At 39.2% G+C, this 21231-nt stretch overlaps 1 long non-coding RNA gene across 1 annotated transcript in view; it reads right to left on the bottom strand.

The window, feature by feature from the left end:
- LOC110344506 (uncharacterized) overlaps positions 1-21231 on the bottom strand; it is a 58948-nt gene that overhangs the window by 20281 nt on the left and 17436 nt on the right. The window contains exons 3-4 of the long non-coding RNA XR_002387105.2: positions 8701-8870; positions 6538-6782 (exon numbers count right to left, since the gene is read on the bottom strand). This is a non-coding gene — a long non-coding RNA (uncharacterized LOC110344506). The remainder of the gene's footprint in view (positions 1-6537; positions 6783-8700; positions 8871-21231) is intronic.

Raw genomic sequence — 21231 nt, 5'->3', positions numbered from 1 at the left:
AGTATGGTGCTGGGATCTCAATTGGAATTGCATTAAATCTATATAGCAGTTTTGGAAGTATGGCCATTTTCACTATATTAATCCTTCCTACCCAGGAGCAGGGGATGTCTGTCCATTTTCTGATATATCATCTTCAATCTCTCTTTTCAGAGCACCATAGTTTTCAGAGAAGTGGTCTTTGATTTCTTTCATTAGGTTGATTCCTAGGTATTTCAGTTTTTTGGATGCTATTGTGAAAGGAATTATTTGCCCTATTTCTCTCTCAGTGAGTCTGTCATTGGTGTAGAGGAAAGCTATTGATTTTTGTGTGTTGACCTTGTAACCAGCTACTTGACTGAATTTGGTTATTAAGTTTAGAAGACTTTTGGTGGAGTTCTTGGGGTCTTCTATATAGAGTATCATGTCATCTGCAAATGACAATTTGACTTCTTCATTACCTATCTTTATTCCTTTTATTTCTTTCTCTTGTCTAATTGCCATGGCTAATGTTTCCAGAACTACATTGAACAAGAGTGGTGATAGTGGACATCCTTGTTTTGTTCCTGATTTTAGTATGAAGGATTTCAGTTTTTGACCATTTATTATGATATTGGCTTTTGGTTTTTCATCGATGGCTTTTATCAGATTGAGGTAGAGAATATCTATTCCAATTTTTTGTAGGGTTATCATAAAAGTATGTTGGATTTTGTCAAATGCTTTTTCTGCATCTATGGAGATAATCAAATGGTTTTTCTCCTTGGCTCTATTGATATAGTGTATTACATTGATTGATTTGTGCATATTGAACCAACCCTGCATCCCTGAAATGAATCCCACTTGATCAGGGTGTATGATCTTCTTGATCATCTTCTGCATTCTGTTTGCCATTATCTTATGAAGGATTTTTGCATCTATGTTCATTAGTGAGATTAGCCTATAGTTCTCTTTGGCAGTTGGGTCTTTCTCTGCTTTGGGGATCAAGGTGATGCTTGCTTCCAGGAATGAATTTGGGATTATTGCTTCCCTTTCAATTTCACTAAAGAGTTTAAACAGTAGTGGCAGCAGTTCCTCTCTAAATGTCTTGTAGAATTCAGCATTGAAGCCATCAGGGTCCGGGCTTTTCTTAGTTGGTAAGTTTTTAATTACATTTTCAATTTCATTGGTTGATATTGGGTTGTTCAGAATTTTTAGGTCTTCTTCGTTCAACTTTGGTAATTCATATGTATCTAGGAATCTGACCATTTCTTCTGTGTTGTCCATCTTATTGGCGTATAGGTTCTGGAAGTAGGTATTGATGATCCTCTGGTTTTCTGCTGGGTCTGTTGGCATTTCACCCTTTTCATTCCTAATTGCATGGATTTGGGCCTTTTCTTTCCTTTTTCTGACAAGTTTGGCTAATTGTTTGTCAATTTTGTTCGAAGAACCAACTCTTGGCTTCATTGATTTTTTGTATCGTTCTCTTAGTCTCCATTGCATTGATTTCTCCTCTGATCTTTATAATTTCCTCCCTTGTATGAGCTTTGGGGTTGTCCTGTTCTTCTTTTTCTAGAAGCTTGAGGTTCAGCATCAGGTTGTTTCATTGGGCTCATTCTGTTTTCCTAATATGCATATTCACTGCTATGAATTTCCCTCGTAAGACTTTCATTGTGTCCCATAGATTCTGATATGTTGTATTGTCATTGTCATTTAATTGAAGGAACTGTCTGATTTCTTCTTTAACTTCCTCTGTGACCCATTGGTTATTCAGAAGTGTGTTGTTCAATTTCCATGTGTTTATGAAATTTTTTGAGTTTCTTTTGCTATGGATCTCCAATTTCATTGCACTATGGTCTGATAATATACAGGGCATAACTTCAATTCCTTTGCACTTAAACATGTTCTATGTGTGAGTATGTGGTCTATTTTGGAGAATGACCCATGTGCAGCTGAGAAGAATGTGTATTCAGATTTTGTGGGGTGGAAGACTCTGTAAACATCTGTTAAGTTCATTTGTTCAAGAGTTTGATTGAGTTCTAGTATTTCATTACTTATTTTTAGTCTAGTTGATCTATCTATTTGTGACAGTAGGGTGTTGAGGTCCCCCACTACTATTGTATTAGTGCATATATGACTTTTCATGTCCGTTAGTATTTGTTTTATATAGTTGGGTGCACTAGTGTTTGGTGCATAGATATTTATGATTGTCATCTCTTCTTAGATTCTTCCTTTAACTAGGATGTAGTGTCCTTCTTTGTCTGTCTTAATCAGTGTTGGTTTGAAATCTAGTTGATCTGCAAAGAGGATAGCTACTCCTGCTTTTATTTGGGTTCCCGTCACATGGAGTATTGTTTTCCACCCTTTAACTTTCAGTCTATGAGTTTCCTTTTGAATTAAGTGTGTTTCTTGTATGCAGCATATTGTTGGATTTTGCTTCTTGACCCATTCTGCCAGTCTATTTCTTTTGATTGGTGAATTGAGACCATTAACGTTGATGGTTATAACTAAAACGTATTGACTTGTCATTGCCATGACTTTTTCTTTTTGTTGGGTTCTCCCCCTTTACATTTAATTTCTTGTCATGCCAGATGGATTCATTCTGCTTTGCTTCCTGGGGTTGTGATCTTCAATGTCTGTTCCTAGGATATTGTGTAAAATTCTTTGGAGTGCTGGTTTGGTATTCACGAAGTTCCTAAGGTGCTCTTTGTCATGAAAGTATCTTATTTCTCCATCCATTTTGAAAGATAGTTTTGCAGGGTACATCAATCTGGGTTGGAGGCTGTTTTCTTTTAGGGCTTGGAATATGTCACTCCAAGCTCTTCTTGCCTTGATGGTTTGTGTTGAGAAGTCTGCTGTGATTCTGATGGACTTTCCTTTGTATGTGATTTGTTTCTTTTCTCTAACTGCTTGTAGAACTTTGTTCTTCTGTTGTGTTTCTGGAATCTTAACAATTATATGCCTATGTGTAGATTTTTTTTTGATCAAGGCTATTTGGAGTCCTATATGCCTCACTGATCTTTATGTTAAGCTCTTTTCCCCTGCTTGGGAAGTTTTCTGCCATTATTTCTGAAGAGATTTTTTAAGTCATCTGCACTCTTTCCTGTTTCTTCATTGACTCCCGTCAGTCTTATGTTTTTCTTCTTTGCATCATCTAGTAGCTGCTGGATTGATTTCTCATGTTCCCTTATAATTTTGAAGCAATTTTTCTTTTCCTGGTCACTAATTGCAATCTTATCTTCTGTATCTGAAATTCTGTCCTCATATTGGCTCATTCGGCTGTGTAGACTTTCAATGGAGTTTTTCATGTCCTGGAAATCTATTTGCATCTGTTTTATGGATTCCATTTGTTTCCTATGTTGGGATTCCATCATGTTCCTCAGCTCCTCTCTAGATTTATTAATCATGTCTTGCACTAGGGGCACAATTTCTCCTGTTATCTGAGAAATTATTTCATTTCATTTTTTCCAGATCCCCTTTTGTTGCCAGTTCAGTGGGTCCAGGTGATTGAGTATCAGAGTGTTCCATCTCATTTCCCTTTGGGGTTGTTGTAGGTGATTTGGAAGTCTGGTTTTGAGACTTATTTTCATGTTTTCTCATTTCGACTGGGGCGGGGGGCTGTTACCGCCTGCACGGATTACCTCCTCTGAGCTGGGAGAGGTGGGACAGGGGCCGGAAGCAGCAGTAGGGATGGTGGCCCAAAAGCCCTTTCCTGTGGGCTGGGAGCAGGGGGTGGGATGGTGATCAGGATGCCCCTTCCTCTGGACCAGGAGCAGTGGGACAGTGGCTCAGAAGGCCCTACCTCTGGGCCGGGAGCAGCGGGACTCAGTACCATGGTCTGGTGGTCTGGTGTCCTCTGCGTCTTTGTTGTGTGGAACCAGGTGGCTGCCTGTCAGCAGTGGGGTGATTCGGCATCTTCCACGCAACTCAGGACCTCAGGTAGGGCATCCACAGACCTGCCTGTCTGCAGCAGGCTGATTCGGCATGTTCCGCGTGACTCGGGACCTCAGTAGGGCCATCTTTCCATTCTCTTATATCCTCCTCGATCTCCTTTTTCAGGGTGCTGTAGTTTTCAGTGCAGAGGTCTTTTGCATCCTTTGTTAGATCGATTCCTAGATATTTCATTTTTTTGGATGCTATTGTAAAAGGAATTATTTCCCTAATTTCTCTCTCAATGAGTTTGCTATTTGTGTATAAGAAGGCTATTGTTTTTTGAGTGTTGACCTTATATCCAGCTACTCTACTGAATCTGTCAATTAAGTCTAGAAGTCTTTTGGTAGAGCTTTTTGTGTCTTTTATGCTTAGCTTCTACCTATACCAATGGTTCTCAAAGGATGCTTTATAGATCAGAAACACCAGCATCATCTGTGAACCTAGTATTCAAATTTCCAGACCCTGGTCTAGACCAACAGATTCAGGAAGTCTGGAACTGAAGCCCAATCATCTGTTTGAAGCAGCCCTCTAGGGGATTGTGAGGCAGGCAACGTTTGAGATCCATGGCTCCATGAGGTCCTGCTTTTTGGCCTTTGGTAGATGCAATGGTAGAAAGTAGGAAGCAGAGAGGGGATGGCAAGGATATTCTCAAAGGCCATCTACTCTAGATTAACTAAATTTTCCTTAAGCTTAGAAACAAAAAGCCTTAAAAAGGAAACCCGCTAAAGTATGTCAACTTTGCAGGCTGGTTACCTGTAGAAATAACATCATTTTAACTATAGCACTTCAATGAACAAATGAAAAAATTGACATTTTTCCCCTTATAAATATAGTCAATGATCATTTTGTCATGTTGAAGTGTCTTCTGGAAATATCCCTGAGTTCCAAAGTCCTAGGTAGAGATTTAGCTGCATGACTCCAATTAGGCTCCATAAGGAAAGGAAAGAGGCAGCTGGAGCCATTGCCGCACAACACTTGGAGATGGTTACCTCTGGTAAGCAGTACTATCCTTCCCTGATACATCCTCTGATGTTCTGAAAGTGGTAGAAAGTATCTCACAGCCCTCTTCTTTCTCTTGATTCTATGGCCAATGCTCTTGATTCTGTGATCTTTTTCTATGAGGCATACCAGATTGTCAGCTTACTTTCTTAAATTAAAAAAAACAAAAAACAGAAAACTCCAGGCTAAGATATTCAAATTGCCAAACCAATGGTATCACGGGAGACTATTATAAAATCCTCTCTGAGTTAAGTCTGCATGCCTCAAAGAACAAAAAATTAATATACTGTCGTTACACAGTTGAGAGGGGAAATTAATTTATACAGAAACCTTTTCTAAGGCATGTTCAGACTGCCTGGATACTGCTCCAAATTGGAGTATTATCTGCCTTCCAAAAATAATACACCATATGCCCTAATCTGGCAGACTCAAAGATAATTATATGACTCTGGCAGAGCCAATATGCTTGCTAATAAATGGAAAAATGAGAACAATGCAAATCAAAGTTAAGTTTGACAGTAATTCAGAATTGTGGTAGGGAAGCTACCTGCTACAATTAAACATGGTGACAAGCAGAAAATAGGTCTCTCACATAGATTAAAGAGCCAATGCTGCTGTGAAAAGACCCATTTTTATCAAGGAATATTAACACAATAAAGGTAGTTGATAGTGGGTATGTGAGGCAGACTTATATGATTCTAAGCCATCTAGTACTTCCCTTTCTAATAATCCACTCACAGGGACTCGATGGGGGCTCTTCATAAAACCAAAATGAAAATGCCAAATTCCACACAATTACTTTCAGTTTTAAGCAAAGAAAACTAAATGCAAAATGTACTCTGGAAGTTGGATTTGCTTTAGCACAAATCTACTCCTGATATCAGACAACAGTATATTCTTCAGAGGTCTCATCTTTTTAGGGGAGTGGTTTTTTTCTAATTATTTTCTTGCAAAGCTACAAGGAATTTCTAACCTATATGGTCCTGACATGCATTAAAAAGTGCTAAACAACTAGAATTGTCAAATGTGACTCTACATGACTACAGAAAAAAAGATGTGAAGACCAAATAAAGTTGATGTTTATTGTACCTTGAAAAATAACTAATTTTTGATGAGAAAATTTATTTTCCTACAATTTTCTCTTTATCTCCCCCACCACAAACCCTCTGTTCCAGCCCCAACAAGTCTTCCTATCTTTAGAACAGAAGAAAAAACAGTGTCCTAGTAGTGAAAGAAAATTGGTATGGGGAACCTAAATTCTACATTTCAAAGCATTCAGCCTCTGGTGTGCTTTATCAAGAACCACCCAGAGTCCCAAGACACTCCTGGGGTAAGACATGGGTGCCTGGCAAGCCTTGTGTGAGGGGCTTTAGCTTAGAAGTACCTCTTGTCAGCCATGGGGGAAAAAAATCACTCATTGAGAACATGAACCCTTAGAGAAAGAGTCCCTCCCAGAATGCTAACAATAAGGCCCCACGAGTCACTCTTGCCAATTAAATTCCAGGAGAAAGACAGTGACAGATGTAGGAGTGCCAGTGGATTTGAGCCCTGACAGTACAAACTCTTTCACAAAGGAACTTGCATTGTACAGAGAAAAGCAGCAGTGATGAAATATTTACATATTTATAAACATCAAGACATTAACAAGCTTACCAGATTCATTCCATGCATTCTAAAGAGTAGTCCCAGGAAAGAGGGAGCAGAGATGTAGGCCTTGCTCAAGAGATGGCTACAAATGGCAAAGTCCAACCAGGATGCCCATCCCAGGAGGGCACCTGTCACTGACATTGCTTCAGGGATGACCTTTGATGTTCCATAGAAGAGATTATTACAAGCCCAGAACTTATTTAATAGAACACATCCTGTAGTATTTTCCAGTTCACTCCCAAGAGATGATCCTGGAAAGGAAAATAAGTGAGCATGCAGACCTTTATTTTCAGCTGAACTTGGGAACCTTATTCTCAGAGACTCAAAATGACCACAGGCTTAAGAAAAGCTCTGAGAAGTCCTGCAGTAAAGAAAGCTGATAAATGTTGTTTAACTCAACATTTTCCTGGACTTTTTTTGGCCATAAGAATCCTTTTATTCACTGATACATCTTATGTAGTCCCATCATCCTTCATCACACTGTGTAACATAGCGGAATTTAGAGAACCCCCTGTATTTGCTTATTCAGTATTTTCATGAATTAAACAATAGCACATTCCTTTTCTTGTGTGGAAGGTAGACAGTTTCCTTTGAGAGGAAAAAAAGAACTAGACTGGAGTGCTAATGAAGTTAAGTTTGATTCCAATCTTTTTTTTTAAATTTATTGCTCCTGTGCCAAGAGGCTAAGGTCAGACTTGTTTTTCTATAAAGACAAACATAAAAAGTACACCTACACTTTAGTTAATTCTCTGACACTTGGAAATAATGATAGAAAGTCAGGGGACAGTTCTGGGGTGAGCAGGGAGCTGGAAGTATTTCTGAAAAATGACTGAATCTGATTTCTGCTCCAATCTGTCTTCCTGCTATAGTTTTGGATAAGATACCTTTTTCATAAAGTGAAGCCGCTGAGTTGCTTATGAATTGATTTCCATTTGGGCTAATTTACTTATGAGCCACTCAGTATGGGTCACCTATCCTTATCTACCACCTCTAGGATCAGCCCTAAGTTCAGGTTGAGATGCAAAATATATCCTGGCTGAGGCAGGAATAATCTTTGAATACTCCCTTAACTTTTCTATATTAGCCAGTTGTTATCACAATGATATCACACAACAAAGAACCCAAAAACACAGGAGATACAAGGCATGTGTATTCAGTGTTCTCTGAGTCTGCTGGAATGATTCACTTTCAACTGCTGGTTGGCTGGTATGACTCCAAGCTATGGCTTGGGGCTGCTCTACTTGTATCTTCATTCTGATCCTTAATCTGAAGAGACAGCATTTTCTCCTTATAGTGGATCACTGGAACATAAGAGAGCCTGCTCAAAGACCCAAACACATGTAAGCTCTCTATGTCACATCTGCTAACAGCTACTGGACAAAGAAAGCTATACAGCCACAACATCAATAAGGTAGAAAACTGAATATTGCTGGACAATAATTCAAACTAGAAATCAGTTAGTCTGTTTTCTGTCTCTATAACTGAATATCACAGACTGGGTAATTTATGAAGAATAGAGATTTATTTAGCTCATGGTTTGGGAGGTCAGAAATTCAAAAGCATGGCCAGCATCTGATGAAGGTCTTCTAGTGCATAATAACTCAGTTGAGGGCTTCAGCTGATGATTCAGAGCAAGCTTGCTAGTTAGGGTCTCTCTTTTCATAAAGCCACTAATCTGTCTTGGAGGCTCTACCTTCACAGCTCCATCTAACCTTGGTCACCTCCCATAGACCTCACATCCTTTACATCCTGTATGAATTTTAGTCATATTTTCTACCCTCTTAATCTCATAAGAATGGCAAATAACAACATGACTTGGGGGCAAAGGGGACATTAATACCATAGTAAAATTCAATGTGGAAAGAATGGGAGGATGAACCCTGATGCTGGGGAGTGGCAATATTGATATGAGGAGACTCAATTCCATTTTCCAACCCAAAGGAGCCTGGCAGAGAAGATAATAAGAGATGAACCTCCGTAATAAGAAGTCCAGAAGCAAAATGGAGATCAAAAAAGATAAGTAGCAATGTATTCTCCTGGCTGGTTCCTACTTAGCCATCAGCCTTATTCTGGACTATTTCAGGCCAAATTTGCTAGAAAAACACAATGACCCACCACAGAGCTCCAAGGCAGCAGGCTAAGAGTAACCCAGCCCAACTCCCTACTTACCTTCAGACTGCAGGGCAGAAGCAAACGGTGCTTTTCAAGTCCCTTATTCTGTATCAGTTCAGCATTCTTTGTAATGAGGAGATACATGCCACCATCCTTCCAAATGGTTTCCCCTTTTTGAAGTCAGAAGTTTGTAAACTTTGCTTGAAGTTGCAATAACCTGGAGATTTCTGAAAAGTGGCTCTCATGTCACAGGTATTCTGATTTAATTGTTCTGGGGTACACCCAGGTACCAGAATTTTTAAGTTCCTCAGATAATTCTAATGAACAGCAAAGTTTAGAGCCCACTAGTTTGAAAATCTAATTTAACGTATCAGGCTTGCACAAGAGTTCATTTCAAATCAACAGCACAGTTTGGGATCAGCAGAACGGGATCCCAAACTGAGTGCGTGCATGGGAGCTAGAGAAATCCCAGGAGTCTTGCAGGAGAAATACAGGGGACTGTGGTGTAGCTCAGTGGTAGAGTACATGCTTAGCGCATGCGCGCGCGCGCGCGCGCGCGCGCACACACACACACACATACAATCCATTATCCCTTTTCTGAAACTTGAAAGGGTCTGAAAACAAAGTTTTTTTAAAACTCAGGGCAGTAAACCCTGACCTGACTTGAACTCACTTGGTACAAGACTCATGTATTTATAGTCTCTGTTCGTCTCACTTAGTGTAAATATCCATGCATTTTGCCAGGAATATATTAATATGTTTAATTACAGAGTGCTCTGCCAAACCCCAGTGGATTTGTTTTACAATACAGGGTATGCATGCCTTTCTACATTCTGAAAATTTCTGGATTCAGAAAACAAATGTGTGGCTCAAGCATTTAGGCTAAAGAAATATAGATTTAGAGAAGAAATTTTTTTTGTAATGTTCCTTGGCTATGAAGAGCAGAGAGAAAAGGGAAACAAAAGAAAATAAACCAAACAACATAGCCCCTGTGTGGTTTAGATAAAAGTGCCCATCTGGCTGGATTAATTAGAAAAAAGGAGCATTTGTAAGTAAACATAGCCCTTCACTAGGGATCATAGCAGAGAAGATAATAAGAGTCAAACACCAGATCAAAGGCTGAATTTTATATTCACTCACCTTCCTTAACCAGATCCTTTTTGTGCAGTGCACATACTACACAATCATACAGATGGCCTTAACAGGAAATTTACATAGCAGCTGGTGGATTTTTATAGCACAGCTCTTTCTAAGAACAAGGATGTCTAATACTCAACTTTTAGTTGTTTGTGTTAATGAAAAGAAAGTGTTTTTGCCTCCCAAAACTTTGGCAATTGCCTATACACAAAAGCTTAGGGATGAAATGTATGGAATGACCTATTAGGGTACATGCATGGATGATATGTCTAGCAGCATGCACAGGAGGGCATGTATAAGGTGGTAGGTGTGCTAGGATACCAAGCAGAGGAGGGTCAGAGTTCAAAGATAGAGCACTGGATTTTCCATAAACTGGCAATTGCCTTCAAGCTAATTTCATCCAACTAAGAAGGGACAGCGGTCTACTGTGACTCCAGCCAATGTTTGAGATACAGTAGCATTTAATTTATAACTAAACATAGTTACACTATCCAAGATGAGCCTCACAAAAACTCTAGGAGAATAGAGGAAGCTAAAGGAGGTAAGGTTATTTGCCCAATAAAAGCAGCCAAAACATAGCAAAGTCAGTTATTCAATCCAGGTATTTCTGCTGTTAAAGCCAATACTTAAAACCACTACTCTACTCCTACCTCATAGCAGAAATAACAGAACTGAGGGCTCCAAGGCCACTCTAACAAAAGCAAAAACGGTGTTCACCCAGTCCTTTTCATATGCAAGGGTACTGTTAAAACTATACCTAGAATACTACCCCATAATATTCTACCAGATTAACACAAGCATGTGAAACACTTGGCTAGGTCTTGCACATTTGTCTGTCTCCCAGTTCACCTTTATGTAAACCCTACAGTACAAATGTACTCAAAATTTCAGCTGCAATTTAAGGAGATGTTTTGCTTTGGGCATTTCATTTGTAGGATCCATAAAAATGAACCTCAAGTGTAGTTACTTAGAATGGAAAAAAAAAATGCCCTCATGTACTAGGTGAAACTGAAAACATTCACACCATTGTTGACAGTATTTGTAAGGGTGTTTTCCATTACCTAAACTTTTGTGAATATGTAATAGGCCCAAGAAATTCAACCAATCAGAATGCAGCAGTATTCTAAGCCTCTGGCCAATCATACGTGTGATTGTTTGCCTAAACTTTGTCAAATCCAGTCATCAAATTGTGCTGGTGATTGATATGTCACTTAAGAAGTATAGATAAATTGAAAATATAAATTTCCTACTGATAGCGACTGTGGCAGACACTGCTGATTGTCAACAGCTAATTAGGCATCAAAAATTTATTCTCCCCAAAGGTGATGCTGGGCTACTACTTATAATCTATTTCCAGATCTGGATGTTGATCTTGCAGCTGTGTTAAGTTTGTGAAAATGAACTGGGCTGTCTATTTATCATATGTACTATTTTCTGACTGCTTGCTATGCTTCAATTAAATTTTTAACCAGTTATCCAGTCTATACAATATAAGCAAATGAAAAGAATAAAAAAGAAAAATGTGAGAGCAGCACCAAACCCCCATGCCAGTGCCCAAGCAGGCCCCTACCTGATATGTAGCACCTTTCTCCCAATGTAAACAAGCAGGTGCACCAGACAAGCAGGAACTCTTTTCCAGTGGAAGCAAGCAGACATGTGCCAGGCAGTGCCTCCCAACCCACTCAGACAAGTTGGCACAAGACAAAATATGGTCGCTCATGTGATGTTAGGGCAAGACCATCCACTAACTCCTAGCCAGCTCAGTATTTCCCCTTGGCACAGGCAACAGAAGTGAAGACTAGCAACCAAACTGATCCAACCTGATCCTGCATGAAGACAAAGTCCATGGACAGAAGCCAGCAACTAGACCCTGTGGCCATGAACATTAAGTCCAACCATTCATTTGAATGTACTCCCTGTAGCCTACATACAGCAGAGACCAGAGGGCTGGTTGCCCTTCCCATCTACCTATGGGAGCAAGGACACACCTTGATTTGGACAGTAACCACAGTCTCGGTGAACAGATAAAGGAGCTTCTAATGCAAGGAGCGCACCTCCAAAAACCAAAGGCCCTATGGGCTGGGGATTTAGCCCAGTGGTGCAATGCCTGCCTCACAACCACAAGATCCTGAGTTTGATCCCCAGTACAGAGGGGGAGAGAGGGGACCAATGAAGCTAGGCAGAGAAAAAGGAGACTGGCTGGATACCAAGGCTGCCAATCTTGGAAAGAAACTACTTATTCAAAAACACAGGAATTTTTTGTTTAACTCATTCTTTTTTATTATTATTATACTATTTTTTATTGTTTTTATCTTTCTTTCATTGGGTTTTGGGGGAGTTGGAGTTTTTTTCTCCTTTTTTCTCTCTTTCATTTTTTTCCTCCCCTTTTCTCTTCTCCTTTCAACTTTTTAAAAATCTTTCTTCTTTTTTATTTTTTTGCCTTTGGTTTATCTTTTTCTTTCTTCTTCACTCTTTCCTTTAACTGTTCTCTAACATTGTTCATTTCCTTTTACTCCTCAATAAACCCCCTACCTCACTTTTCTATTCTTCTCATATCCCATTGATTTATTTCTCAAATTTTGATTTTTTTCAAGACCCAAACCTCAGCTTCTTCTCAGTCTCATTTTTCTACCTTTCCTGTAATTTGTATGTGCTGCTGTGGCTCGCAGGAGACTAGGACTTACTGCAGAGGTTCTGGTAATGTCCCCTTCCTCTGTTCCCTACATTTGGCACCCAACATGGATGTGAATCGGATCCACAAGTGAACTCGCCTGTGAGACAAACTCAGAGTAAAAGAGACAACACACGGATCTCCCAGGACGATTTCTGGACTCGGACTCGCACACTGGTGGTCCCAGCACCCGGAAGGAAGCCCACACACACACACCCCCTGCCATCCCAAGCTCCTAGGGCAAAGAGTCTGAGCTGGTCCAGCACCCAAAAGGAAGCTCCCCCGCCACCATCCCAAGCCACGCTGGTGCCAGAAGCACACCCCACCCCCCACCCCATAGAAATGAGAAGACATGTAAGCAAGCCTCAAAAACAGACTTCTGGATCACCTACAGTAGCCCCAAAGGGAAATGAGATGGAACAATCTGATACTCAACTACCTGGACTCCCTGAACTGGCAACAAAAGAGGATCTGGGAAAAATGAAATCAGAAATAATTACTCATATAACAGCAAAGATTGTGCTCATGGTGCAAGACATGATTAATAAATCTAGAGAGGACACAAATAAAAAAATTTTTGATTTTTTTCATTCTCCTATTCCACACCCACTCTACCTTCACTAGTATGGCTACTAGGCTTTATGAATCTCTAGATGGCTACTTAAATTTACATTATTTCAGTTCTATTCTTAGCAGAGGTAAAGTTGTTCCATTTAGTAGATATTTAGGTCAATGTTAGGTTTGTCTTAGTGTTCACACTATACTTATAGATCTCTTTTCTATGGATAAAGATGGTATATTATCAGTCCTTAGGTTTTGTCAATACTCAGTTTGCATTTGACAGTATAATTAATGTTGATTTTATTGCTATATTCAAGGTGACATAGCTGTTGCTGTTAATTGGTTTTCATGGGATGCCAATATCTGAATTGCCATGGAGTCATTAACGATACTGTGGCTATTTCCTGGAGAACTTGGTACTGAGCCAAATATGCTGCATCCTTGCATCCCATGAATGGACATGCATGAGTGGATCCTAGGACAGAGGTAAAGGCCAAATATTAGCCATGCCCATAGGACAACACTGAAAAGGAGACAAAACAAAAGAGGTCTTCAACTAGAAACAAAGCTTTTTACTACAATGAACCAACAAGCTTCAACACTAAAAGCAAACAAAAAACAAAAAAAATAGAAACATGAGGAGGCGTGTCAACAAAATGGCTCCAAAATCTTCCAAATCCCCAAAGCTGATCCATGGGACATTGAAGGGGAAGAAACCAAAAGCCTTGCACCCCAATTACTTGAAAGGATATCAGAGGAAATAAAACAGATCAACAAGGCATTTAGCAAGCTTACAGAAGATATAAGTAACAAGATATTGGACCAAATTAAAAACATGATCAGCAAGTCTATAGAAGATACTAATTTGAAAAACAAAAAACCTGAAGAGCTTTTCAAAATAATGAATGACCAACATAGAAAAGAATTAGATCCATAAAAAAGGATCCAAATAAACATTCAGGAGATTAAAAATTCTATCAAATGTATGGGCAGCAGAAGTGACTAAGGTGAAGACAGTGTCAGAACTAGAAGATAGGACTATGGTCAGTGACCAACTAATGAGAGATGGTGAAGCCCAACCAACCTCCAATGCTGCTTGACAAAGTTCCAGCTGGGAGGCATTGGGCAGAACATGTTTACATTTTAAGTTGCCTTAGCAATTTCTATTGAAGTAAAGGTTATTTTTTTGCTAAACAAAGTACAATTCCTCTAAACTGTTTCATCATGAATACATATTTAAAAATTACAATTGTCCCCTTATTTACCCACACCTAAACAGAACAGAAAGTAACTTAATCAAAATCTTTATATCAGCGGGGGTACAAGCAAGGTTTAATCAACTAAGTGTCAAACTTGTGGTCACCAGCTGGCCCTTGAGAAACTACACAATGGTTAATATAGTTTGCTATTAGCTCTCTATTTTTCTATACCTCTATTCATCTTAACTGAATGTCATTTAGGTTCATAGTCCATGAGCAGGAGATATTTACAGCTTGAGTAACTTGTCTCCTTAATTCATTTACCTGTCTTAACGTTCTTTCTATTTCCCATTTTCCACTATTTCTTACATCTAAAGTCTGTCCTTCCAATCTCTTCATAAGACCCCTTTAGTAAAAAGAATGTCAACAATAAGAGGGGGAGTTATAGTAGTGGGGAAACAGAGGGGGTTTTAGGAGAGGTTTCTTTAGAAGTGGGTGTGGCAATAGAACTAAGAGAAACTGGAATTTGGGACTTGTGAGCCAGATCAGATTTCAATATATCATTACCAATTTGCCTCATGGAGAGTTTGTTGTTAGTCACAAACACAATGACTCCTGTGATCAGAGTAACAATTATAAACATTATGGTAAGAAAAAATAAAACATGAGGGTACGATGTGTTCCACCCTTTCTTTCCCCCAGCTGGAACTTTGTCAAGCAGCATTGGAGGTTTGTTGGGCTTCGTCATCTCCCCCTTTTTTATTTTTTTTTAATTTGGCAACGTGGAGTTTAAGTTGGATATTCTTGAGGGCTTGAATTAATTCCAAGATGACTGGAAGACAAAATAGGAGGATTAATATGACTAAAATGGTGATTCCCAGATTGATAATGAAGGAAAAAAAGGTTTTTGTTGAAATAGAGGAGAGAGAAGACAGGAAGGAACTAGCTATTACTTCTGCTGAAGAAGTTTGTAGTTGTGCCTGACTAATAGCACTAACTTGTGAATGTAAATGTTGTAAATCTATGGACAGAGGAGTACTTTTCCATACTCCTTTTAAATGTACCTGTACCTGTTCCCATGTCATATGACTGTCATTATAGGGTGATGGCGTAACACAGATCCAACGGAAACCAGAATGGCAGGCTGTCGCTATGACCATGATAGGAAATATTATAAGAAAGCTTATGTAACAAAAAGTTATTTTCCTCACCCCCCAGTAACTTAGAATGGTTGGTGACCACCTTGAGGACATCGTGGTCCCAGGTGGCAGGATGTAACACGGGGGGATCAGGCATATAAGTCTAATACATAGACTCCTCAGCTTTACACAAGAGAGGCATAAATAATACCTGGGCAGCAATTATAGCAAGCATAGTTACAAAGAGATTTTCAGCAGTAGGTGAAGCCTCTCGTTCAATGATCACTGCTCTCACCTTTTTGGTCAAGCTCTTAAGCTGGCCCCAGGTTGGAGGAGGAATGGTCCAAGTAGATCTGGCCTGATGGAGATTTTTTTGGCACTCATCCCTGAAGCCGCAGCCGTTGGAAAGGAGGAATGATGTGGGCCACTAATGAATCTTGAAAAGGAGGCGAGGAGGAATGTTAGGGAGGAGGAGGCGTTTGTTCTTTAAAGGTGAAGTCTTCATATGGTGGGGGTGGCACCCAACGTGGGGCAGGTAAGGGGGGTAATCAATTATAGTTCGGCCTTGGGTGGACTTCACCCCATAGGGCACTGCAGGCCTCACACTCAGAGAAAGGAGTAGGCGATTAAGAGAGGGGTGAATAGTCAGAACTTATATAGAGAAGATAATGGGCCACAAGGGGTCTAAAGAAAGAAGACTCTTTGTTGATATTTTACAACACTGTTTACAATCTCATAAGGTTAAGGTTGCTACCAAAGATTTATCAGCCTTCCTGGATTTCATTCAGGAATGTTGTCCTTGGTTCCCAGATGCAGGAACTTTGGACGCAGACACTTGGGGATGTGTGGGAAAAGACATACAGAAATATCATACTGAATATGGGCCAGAAAAAACTCCTGTTAATGCCTTCTCTTATTGGTCTGTGATCAATCAATCTTTGGGTTCTTCTATGGCTAATTCTTGTCCCTCAGATACTTTCCCTTCAGCACCCAGAGAGGAAACTCCATTGTTAAAGACTAAAAAACCTCCTTCCATTTATGGTGTATTAAAAAATGAAAATGACTCAGATGAGCCATTATCTCCCTCGGAGGAGAAGGACTTAGAGGAACAAGCAGCTCGATATCATAATCCTGATTGGTCACCTTTACAAGCTACTGCCTTGTGTAGCCCAAAAAAGGCTAAAGGTAGGCTTGCTGGCATCGGTCTCCTCCACTGCCAAATCAGGTCAGCTTCACAGGGGCTGTTCGTGAAGCTACTGCAGTGGGCAATACCACTTTCTCCTGCTTTCCTGTCATCTTTGACATGGACTGGGACTATGAGCTGGTATGGGAGCCTTTACCTTTTAAACTACTAAAAGAAATCAAAGCTGCTGTACATTCGTACGGGGCCTCCTCTCCCTACACTATGACTCTGCTAGAAAACTTAGGGGAAAAATGAATGACTCCATATGATTGGCAACAGGTAACAAAAGCCTGCCTACCAGGAGTGGATTATTTACTGTGGAAAATGGAATATGAAGATAAGGTCAAAACAGAATTAGGTCATTCACGTAGACAACAGAAGGAAATCACTATGGATATGCTCTTGGAAATGGGGAATGGGTAACTGCCCAGGAACAGATGCACTTACCTAATGATGCCCCCAGAGGAATAATAATTATAGATTTATGGTAAAAAATTTAAAAAGGGGGGGACAACTTCAAAATGCTCTTTTTATATTTATAGGTATAAAAGCGCTTTCATTCTTTCTGATTCTAATCTCAAGAGATCTCTGTTATGACTATTCCAAAGTTTTTGACCAGTCATACAATTATAAATCTAATAATCATAAAGAGGATATTATAATTCAATTTGGCCAAATATATTCGAGTGCACTCTAATTTTATAAATTGTCTTATATGTTTGTCTGTTGTCTGTTTGTACAGTGGAGCTCAATAGTTTTTTTCTTTTCTTTTTCTCTTTTCCTTTTCACCTTTTAAAAAAAAAAATCTTTTTAAAAGATATTCACCTATTGTTAAATTGGCTTACAGATAAATGTTATTAAATTAAAAGCATGCCCTCCTTCCCAGGTTGCTAATTGGTCAAAGTTTCACTGAGATTTATTTTATAAAAGTATTATGTATTGTCACCTACATGCAATAATCAAATTACAATAAACAGTTGTAAAATAAAAAGATATATATATTAATATTATTTGTTTGTTAAAGTAAATAGAGACTGTGGGGACTCCCTTTGATGAATAAAGAAGTAGCCACCCAGAAAATAATTATTCTGGTCTTAATTCACTGAAGAGACCCCCTAGTAAATTTCATAATCTTACGGGAGACAGACCACAATAAACATTGTCTCAATATGTTATTATAAATTGATTATATTGGTTATCCTTGAAGTTTAAATTCTAAATATGTTATTATAAAATGTTCACATTGGTTAAGTTCTAAATATGTTATTGTGATATGTCTACATTGGTCATCTTCAAAAGATTAATTTCTGTGCCACAAACAAGAGTGTTATTACAAAGATGCTTTTGGTACCAAACTACATTAAAGAACATAATGTTTTATATAACTGTAATATTATTGCTCCTTTTCTGGTGTACAAAATGTATTTATGCCCTCTAATTGTATGGGTCTTCTAACATTGTTTATGGTAATAACCTTTTGATTCAGATATTTGCCTTTCTCTTATGCTCCAGCCACCTATGATAATAAGCACAGTTGTAGGCTGATTTATTTTCCTTAGATAACGTCCTATAAAAAGATAGCTACTCAGGGATCCAACCACAAGAGCAACCATCATTGGCAATAATAACGGTTTAACAATATTTTTATTCCAAAATGCTCAATATCCAGGTAAAATTATAATATTTGAGTTCACTACTCCTCTTACAATGCTAATGTTATTGATCTTCTCTTCTGGGTGTTTGGCAACCAAAGTTTAGAGACCAAAACTAGGGAGGTATCTGGGCTGGGAGGGCAGCCAATATTTTGGCCCTGGCCCTCCAAGGTCAACTACAACAAAAAGATCCAGGTCATGAGGGAATCATCTCCAAGATCCTGCATCTTTGAATTCTGACTCACCCATTTGGCGGGCCGTCCCCCTTACCAGCCTCCCAGAACATCGCCTCCCCCACCGTATGAAGACTTCACCTTTAAAGAACAAACGCCTCCTCCTCCCTAACATTCCTCCTCGCCTCCTTTTCAAGATTCATTAGTGGCCCACATCATTCCTCCTTTCCAACGGCTGCAGCTTCAGGGATGAGTGCCAAAAAATCTCCATCAGGCCAGATCTACTTGGACCATTCTTCCTCCGACGTGGGGCCAGCTTAAGAGCTTGACTGAAAAGGTGAGAGCAGTGATCATTGAACGAGAGGCTTCACCTACTGCTGAAAATCTCTTTGTAACTATGCTTGCTATAATTGCTGCCCAGGTATTATTTATGCCTCTTTTGTGTAAAGCTGAGGAGTCTATGTATTAGACTTATATGCCTGATCCCCCCGTGTTACATCCTGCCACCTGGGACCACGATGTCCTCAAGGTGGTCACCAACCAAAAAAATAACCTTTACTTCAATAGAAATTGCTAAGGCAACTTAAAATGTAAACATGTTCCGCCCAATGCCTCCCAGCTATTGCTTAAAGATATAAAAATAAATCAGACCCTGACATTTCTCAGAGGGAACCTGAACATTGATTGTGAAGGTTCTTTTCTCATCGCCGGCCCAGGACATCTCCCCTTCCTACCCTACATCGACTGCAGCTGATCTGTGGAAGAGAGATCCCTTAAAATCACTAGCAAATGTGAAAATTTGCTCTAACAGCTCCTAGGAAAATGAAGGAAAGAAGATCAATCTAATATTAATTGGTGTAAGTGAACTTGGTCTCATGTCCCTGTTCCGGAGTCAAAAGTAGGTGAACCCAGGTCCCAAGCCTCACTCTGGGGTACCACCTGTAGCTGACTCTCCTGGCAAACTTTGCTCTGGAATCTGGACCAACTATTTTGTTCCTCCCTGACCCAGAGGTGAACAAGAATGAAGAACAAGAGAGAAGCTGAGCCGGTCCCAGTACCCAGAAGGAAGCTCCCCCACTGCCATCCCAAGCTTGTAGGGCAGAGAGGGTGAGCCACACAGGCCCCAGAAGCACACACACACACACACACACCCATGGAAATGAGAAGACATGTAAACAAGCCTCAAAAACAGACTTCTGGATCACCTACAGCAATCCCAAAGGGAAACGAGATGGAACAATCTGATACTCAACCACCTGGACTCTCTGAACTGGCAACAAAAGAGGATCTGGGAAAAATGAAATCAGAAATAATTACTCAGATAACAGCAAAGATTGTGCTCATGGTGCAAGACATGATTAATAAATCTAGAGAGGACACAGATTAAAAAAATAGAGGATCTGAGGAACATGATGGAATCCCAACTTAGGAAACAAATGGAATCCATAAAAGAGAACCAAGCAGATTTCCAGGAGATTAAAAACTCCATCGAAAGTCTGCACAGAAGAATGAACCAATGTGAGGATAGAATTTCAGATATAGAAGAAAAGATTGCAATTAGTGACCAGGAAAAGAAAAATTGCTTTAAAATTGTAAAGGAACACAAGAAATCAATCCAGCAGCTGCTAGACGATGCAAAGAAGAATAACATAAGACTGATTGGAGTCAATAAAGAAACAGGAGAGAGTGCAGATGACATAAAAAAACTCTTCACAGAAGTGATGGCAGAAAACTTCCCAAGGAGGGGAAAAGAACTTAACATACAGATAAGTGAGGCATATAGGATTCCAAATAGCCTTGATCAAAAAAAATCTATACATAGGCATATAATAGTTAGGATTCCAGAAATCCAACAGAAGAACAAAATTCTACAAGCAGTAAGAGAAAAGAAACAAATCACATGCAAAGGAAAGCCCATCAGAATCACAGCAGACTTCTCAGTGCAAACCCTCAAGGCAAGAAGAGCTTGGAGTGATGTATTTCAAGCCCTAAAGGAAAACAGCCTCCAACCCAGATTGATGTACCCTGCAAAACTATCTTTCAAAATGGATGGAGGAATAAGATACTTTCATGATAAAGAGCACCTCAGGAACTTCATGAATATCAAACCAGCACTCCAAAAAATTTTAGACAATATCCTAGGAAAAGACAATGAGGATCACAACCCCGGGAAACCCAGCAGAATGAATCCACTGGGCATGACAAATTAAATGCAAAGGGGGAAAATCCAACAAAAAGAAAAAGTCATGACAAGGCTTTTAAAACTTTTAACTTTGTCTCCCTAATGAGTGTATAATTCAATCTTGTTATTGTACTGATTAGTATTTTTCTGATTCTAGAGTTGCACACCTTTCCTTGTGCTATACTGGCTATTTATCATCTTCTTATGTCTATTTTTTAATTGGGTTGTCTATTAATGAGCTCTAAGAATTCTTTATATATTCTGGTCATAGGTTATATGCATTGTAAATATGGTCTGTTTAAGGACTACTTTTCATTTTAATGATGTCATTTAAAGTTCTAAATTTTGATGGAATCTCATTTATCAATTTTTTTCTTTTATACATCATGTCTTTTGTATACATCATGTCTTTTGTATACTAGGTAGTTCTTTCCTACCCTGAATTCATAAACATTTTCCCTTATAATTTCTTCTTAAAGTTTTATACTTTTAGGCTTCCATATTTAGGTTCATAGATCCCTTCAAGTTATTTTCATGTATGGAAATAAAGGGTTGAGGTTAATTTTTTATATACAGATACCAGGTGTTCTAGTGCTGTTTGCTGAAAACATTATCTCTTCTTCAGCTCTTGAATTGAGTTTATATTCTATAAAATGCTAATGTTAAATAATCTTTCAAAACTCAGTGGACC

This window comes from Heterocephalus glaber, unplaced genomic scaffold, assembly GCF_053883595.1.
Source record: "Heterocephalus glaber isolate CG9 unplaced genomic scaffold, H.glaber_assembly_v1.0 deba00001472, whole genome shotgun sequence".
NCBI classification, from domain to species: Eukaryota; Metazoa; Chordata; class Mammalia; order Rodentia; family Bathyergidae; genus Heterocephalus; species Heterocephalus glaber.
The sequence above is the reverse complement of the archived record's forward strand: the minus strand, read 5'-3'. Positions and strand labels throughout refer to the sequence as shown.